The sequence below is a fragment of the Saccostrea cucullata genome, unplaced genomic scaffold (genome assembly GCF_032062105.1).
Source record: "Saccostrea cucullata isolate Sc308-1 unplaced genomic scaffold, CSIRO_AGI_Scuc_v1 ctg20981, whole genome shotgun sequence".
NCBI lineage: Eukaryota > Metazoa > Mollusca > Bivalvia > Ostreida > Ostreidae > Saccostrea > Saccostrea cuccullata.
The window spans coordinates 1-7117 of record NW_026936191.1 but is presented as its reverse complement, the minus strand read 5'-3'; the positions used below and the strand labels follow the sequence as shown (position 1 = coordinate 7117).

Below are 7117 nucleotides of genomic sequence, written 5' to 3'. Positions count from 1 at the left end.
TTCCATATGCTAAACTTTGCCCAATCTCTAATGCCACACCTACCTTGTTATTAAGGTCTCTTAGAGACAGAGTGCCATTCTTCAGACATTCTCTCAGCTCCACAGGTTTCTTCAATGGAATATCAGATTTATTAGCATTTATTTGAATTAATTACAATGACTAGTCTTTGTTGAAAATAGTAGCAAACCTGGCTACGAAGTATGACCTAGCAAACTATAGGCACTAAGCTTTAGAAAGATTTTTGCACAAACACAATGTATTATTTATCATGAGTTGAATGTATTATGACGTCACAATGACAATTTTTAGAGACGAATTTAAAAAAGTAATGTAAAAAGTTTAAATTTATAATTCAAAGTCTTGGGGAAAAGATTAGCTGCACCTTCAGAGTAAATAACAGACAATTAAAACAAAGGTTTTTCTAATTTCCTTAATACCCTTCTGACCTTTTCATCAATACATGTCTAAGGGTTAGTTAACTTGAAATATTATAATTTCACATGCATCTATTACCGGTGATTTTCACTCTTGCTATCATTTTGATTTTCCATTCATGTTAAATGATTAACAATTTCTTACCTCAAGTGGAATCGCCGACATCTTTGACGTGGATTGTAATGATCAAATTCCTGTTCGTATTGTCTCCTGTAAACAAATGTTGCTAATAAAGCGCGCTGGTTATGACGTTAGTTTCATTGTGACGTCCTTTTGATTGTGACGTCCGAATGATTGTGATGTCATGTGTCTTAAGGTTAAACAAAACGTTCGAATGCATTACATGAAGTAATGCAAGGAACAAAGTAAAAAAATTGGTTTGCCCTGATCTTGAACATATGTGTGTATGGGGGTGGGGGATGGAAGATTGTCATTACGGACAGTGTATACAGACAAGAAGATAACCCTCTGAATATCAAAATTGACACGTCCAAATATTTCCACTTTGATAAATTTATCGGAATTATATTTGTTAATATCGTTAATTTATATTTCAACTAGAGACGAATGTTGACGTTTAAAAAAAAAGTTTTTCCTAAATTTCTCACCCATCATCAACATTTTCCGATTGTATTATCCCTCTTAGAGTATAACGAAATTACTACCACTAAAACCGTATAGAGTTCATTGCTACTGAAGCAAGCTGAACATCTCAAACCATTTTGAAGATTTATTTTAAAAATATATCACAAAATACATTTAGAACATGACAGTAATCATAGCTTCAAAACGAAAAACGAACAAAAATATAAGACTTTCCAATTTGTCGAATATTATGTACGTATGACTATCGTAGCTAGTTTTATTAAATTCTTTTTCGAAAGCTTTTAAAACAGCGTTCTTTGTTTCATTATGTTACTTGAAAAAACAACAGAAATTCGTCAAAAAAGTTCCCTTTTATGTTGTTTAACGCCTTTTAATTGTACTACGCGTTAATTTTTAGTCAGGTGTGGATCCAACATCTTAGATAAGAATTTAAAGAAATGAGTCAGAATTCAAAGTCAAAGGGTCCAGTAAAATCCTTCCAATGCAGTTGGATCAGGCTACAGGCCTAAAAGAGTACTGATAAAATATTGTAAATTTTACTGGGATGCAAATACAAACTTTATACAACCTGATAGCTACCGTAATTTAAAATTTACAACACTCAGTCCTAGAATATATTACTTTTGTAAAATCGAGCCCAGATCATAAAATAAGCTCGTTTGATTTTTAAACGCACCTAAGCCTTGAAGGGAATTTCAAAGAGGGATGGGGATGCTATTGAATTTTATCGGTTCAGGGGGCAGAGATTCTAGAAAATTGGGAAATGCATGTATAGCTCAAACAAGAACATTCAATATTTTAATTGAATAGGGTTAGGAGGAAGAGATATTAGATACTGCAAATTAAAGTAATGTATCCTCTATTCCTTAGTATGAATGCTGCATGTATGGTCTTTTACATATTCCTTTCAGGCTAAAATGAAATATAATATATACATGTTTACACGTAGATAACAAGTTGTTGCATTCTTTATCAGTTATACAGGCAATAAAGTTAATAACATAACCCAGCGATAGTGTTAGGGACCTTTATCTCACACTACTGATTACAGATTCACATGTTGCTATTACATATAACTAACCAAAAGGTCACATGAACATTAATACATATTTCAAGAGTAATTATCACGCGATTTTACGTTCAAATTAAAAAGTACTGATATTTATCAGCAGTATATTAATATACAATCCTTAATTGCACAATCTTTTTGAGTTTTATTATTTTGTGTTAGAGAGATACTGTGCAGTATTTTTACATTTTTAAAGTAGTACCCTGAATTTTAAGCTATTATTTGATATCCTTTGGCCTTTTGTTATCAAAATCGGCTAAATATCCAGTCTAGACTTTATTATACAAAGAGGTAAGTTTTCATTTTTGTATTTTGACAGTTTTTCCCACTTTTTCACGACGTTTAAAAATTTTTTAAATTTGGGTTGGATTTTCTAAAAAAGGGAATTAAGACTAAAAACGACCTAACATAAAAAATTGTTACATGATCTTCCCTACTGTTCAAAGTTCACAAAAATTAAATCAGTGTCGCGCACTTCCTTTTGAGAGTGAATGCACGAGGGACGGTAGCAGGAGGTTTTATATAAGTAGATATGATCATTGAATTTTGTTAAAATCCGTTTTAAAAGTATAGCGTCTTCGACAAAGGAATTTTTTTTATTGGAAGGAAAGCATTGGAGGAAGTAGATAGAAAAAAGGTTTGGGAAGTTTTAAAATTTTGATTGTATTTAAAAGTCTCTCTCTTCTCTCCTCTCTCTTCCTCAGACACTGAAATATATGTACATCTTTAAATACTTGCCAGTTTGAGAAAAAGCAACATGGGAGACGGGTGTTGTACGGGGTTCGCCAGGTGTATTCTTGTGGTTTTCAACATAATATTTGTGGTGAGGAAATATTTTAAAAAATTGTCTAAAAATATTCTTTTTCCTTATTATGTTTGTTGATTTTTCCAGCATTTGTTTGCTAAGAAAATTTAGAAAATTCTTAATGTTCATGTATCTATGTGATCATGTATATAAATATACAATAAATGTGTTTATATATACATGGAGTCAATTTTCATGACAACTCGCAAGCCACGGATTTTATGTCCATTCTACTCAAAACTGTGGACACATTGAAAAAAAAATTTCGTGGTTTCCGACATGCATTTACACCTTGTCATCATTAAGATATTTTTTTTTAATTCCAGCTTTCTGGAGGTGGCATCCTTGGCGCAGGAATTTGGCTGAAAGTAGATCCCACTCTGTGAATATACAGAAGTTAATTTCAGTGGACAGTCATGATCAAGCAATTTCTTCCACAGCCTATGTTCTTATTGGGTTCGGGAGTGTCGTTTTCTTAGTGGGCTTCCTAGGGTGTCTTGGGGGATGTAAGCAGTGGAAATGGGCCCTGGCCTTGGTTTGTATCGATACATCATATTTTACATGTTTTAAGATTATTTCAATTTTATACATAAATTGTACACTATTAGATTCACAGAACATGTATGAACGTCTCCTTATAAAACAAGACATGTGATCATTTCACTTTTACAAGTGCCGTTTTCCATATCTACTTTTATCTGTTATGTTAAAATGTTTCTGTGTGATTTGATTTCCTGCTTTACAATTTTAAAATAAAACACAGGCATTTCCGCTCAAAAATAACTTTTTATCGTTATTTTTTTTTAACATATCTAACAATCAGTTTGCAAACAAAAGTATTAACTAAAGTTGACATCTCAGCAACGCCTAACAACACACAATTTAAAATATTTCCTCTTTGGTTTTTTTCAGTATATCTTCTTTCTCGTCATTATATTCATTGGGGAGTTCTCTGGAGGAATAATGGCAGCAGTATACAAATCCAAGGTATGATTTAAAAAACAGAAACCATGTATACATTTAATTAAACACATTTAATATAAAGAAATCCATAAGTGAAAATCTACAAACTTTATGTTATGCATCAACCAAAAAAAAAAAAAGATTTCAGAAGATATTCTACCTACGATATCATATTCCACAATTCATAAGATATGAATGTATATTTTTCTTCCCTTTAGGTGACCGATGAACTCAGTAAAACACTCAAAAAATCGGTGGCAGAATACAAGAACAGCTCCTTAATAAGACAAGCCTGGGATGATGTACAGAAAACGGTCAGTTTGACATTCAACATATAAAACATATTTTCTAAGCAAATTATACCTCCCTGTTAAAAACAATATGCCCAAGGGCCTTAACGGTCACTTGATTATAATTCGTACAATACTGTAAAGGATCCAAGGAAGTAAGAGCAAGATGAACAGAATAATAAATTTATAATTTAGAAACAATTCGTAACCACCCCCCCTCCCCAAAAAAGGGCTTGATTTTCTAGTTCAATTGACCTTTCGAAAATGTTACATACAGTGATTGACTGTTATAGTTAGTAGCTATGGGGATTACTTTATTCAGCACAGAATACAAATTCCAGCCACCCAACACTAAAATACAAGCGGTTGAGAATTTCACAAATCTGGTAAAAATACTATATGTATAGTTAGTTACCTTGATTAAAAACAACTTTATTACAACATGTCAGAGAGAACTATGATGGCTTAAAGTCAAACCAAACAATGTTTACAAAGATATTTTTACAAGCTTTTTGTAAATTGATGATTTTCAACATCCCATAAAGAACTTGGATTTTGAATAATAAAAAATAAATGATACTAGTAAAAGGGTTAATATGTATGATCTTTTTGTCGAATATTCACATGCAATCTTACGGTTGTTGTCTTAAAGGGGCTGGGAAGGGGGGGGTGCAGCCATTTTCAGTCTAATTTCGATCTCCTTTAGAAGAAGAGCTCCATATAAAGATATACAAAAATGATCAAATTCTAAAACTAAAATGTCTGAATTTTTTCTTTGCCAAATGATAGTTGACAGCTTTAGATACCTTATCTAAAAAAAGAAGTTAAAGCTGGTGGACAATTTGTGGTTAATTTGTTGACCCCCAGCCTCCTTTAAAATTTGTATGAAATGTTTACAAGATCTAGAGTAAGAATTATTTCTGTTTGTCGTTTTTTTGTAATACTTGTAATACCTGTTATGCCTTGTAATATCTTGTAGTGCTTGTAATAGCTAAGTGTAGCGTTATGGTTTTATATTAGTCTTTGACCATAAACCATAATGGTTAAAGACCCGTATAAAAACCATAACGCTAGTTCTGCAGCTATGCTTGTAATATCTTGTAGTGCTTGTAATATTTTCATTCAATATTTTTTTATTCTTGTTTTTTTTTTAGATCCATTGCTGTGGAGTTAATAGCTACAAAGATTACGTCAATGTTACACATTTTAACGCCACTGTGGTAATTTTCTCCAATACAGTACTTTCCATCATTTTTCGCATTCGAGGCTTTCATTTGCACAAATAGAGTTTATTTCATTAAAAAAAAAACCTTGTCTAAAGACTCCTTAGTTAGAATTATTCTGCCTTGAAAGTTAGGAATTAGCGTTGATTTTTCAGTTAAGTCATTATATCTGATGGAAACATTTCTTACAGCCTGTTCCGGATTCCTGTTGTCATGACAACATCATAAACTGTAGAAAAGAGGCTGAGCCCGGTAATCCTACTCAAAGCTTCAAAAACCTGTACTCTGAGGTAAAAAAAATGAAATCAATCTTTGAATTAATAAATTTCATTTAAAACAAAAACAATCATGCATGTCTTATACTTAACTATAATCAATTTAATTAACTGTATTTATTTTATACAATCAGGGTTGTCTAAATACCTTACAAGACCAGCTGAAGAGTAATCTGTCCATCATTATTGGAGTGGCTATCGGAATAGCAATGATTCAGGTATCATCGATGATCGTAATTTTTTGTACCTTGTACACTTTTCACATTTAGAACAGAGAATGATGTTCGACAAAAATGCATATATTTACACAGTTTTAATTATGCAAGAACACCCCCACAATCTTAAAATTTTGTGCGATGAAGTTGATTTTAATTGATTTTTGAGAAATACTTCATTCATTAAGACAAAAATCCCTTTCATCTATTCAATGCACATAAAGATAGTTATTAAGTTCACTCACAATAATTTTTTTATCACATTCAAGCACTGTGCACAAAAAAATACAAATATAAAAATGTCATTAAATTTTTGCATTAAGGAAAAGGTATAGATCTTGGAAACTAATCTTAATCTCGGACTTTATCGAAAATTCGCAACCAAACAAATATCAGAATTCTGTTTCTGAAATCCAAGCGACAGAAAGTTTATACAATTTTAATTATTCAAGTGTCGTATATTATCATCCCATCGCAACGCATTTTGACGGGAAATTGAACCACAAGATTTCGTGTGTGTGTCTGTGTGACAGACTTTAAGATTGCTTTAAAGATACTCGTACTTGCAAAAATTGCGGTGTTAAAAAAAATCTTTTTTATACAGCCCAGTTTTTTAAAGGTCAGATTCAAGCGTTACAACGGTCTTTGGTTTGTGGGTTATGTCCTGTGCGAAACGGAAGTGACGTATAATTTTCATCGGGATCGAGATGTCGCATGCTAAATTGATTTATAGATACGTTCTTTTCTTAGATTTGAACCTAATCAACACTAAAAATCCTTCTCATTTAACAGAAGCAAAAACAAATTCAGATCAGTTACTACCTGTATATGAATGGTCATTGTTAACAGTAAAATAGGGACAGCAGGATGATTTATAATTTATTGAGACTGTTATTAAATAAATAAATAAACTGATAAATATTTTCAGCTTGAAAAATGACAGCATAAAAACAACGTACATGTACCTGGATATGGAGTAGAAATACACATATTTAACAATTGGTCATGTCTCCTTCTTTCTACATGTACATTATTGGAGCCTTTTACTACACCAGGACAGACAGAAAAAAAACCTTTAGAATAATAATTAACCTGATATCAATTTTCATTTTTTCAGCTTTTTGGAATCATCTTAGCCTGCAAGTCATTTCGTTCTGCTGACGATGATTATAAGGGATATTAAAAAAAACAAAGGCAACATTAAATGATATTCTGGGTTTTTTTTAAAATTTGAA

General features: G+C 31.8%; 1 pseudogene; it reads left to right on the top strand.

Moving 5' to 3' along the window:
• The first annotated feature begins 2643 nt into the window (after positions 1-2643).
• LOC134244972 (CD82 antigen-like) lies at positions 2644-7065 on the top strand (annotated as a pseudogene).
• The last annotated feature ends 52 nt before the right edge of the window (positions 7066-7117 follow it).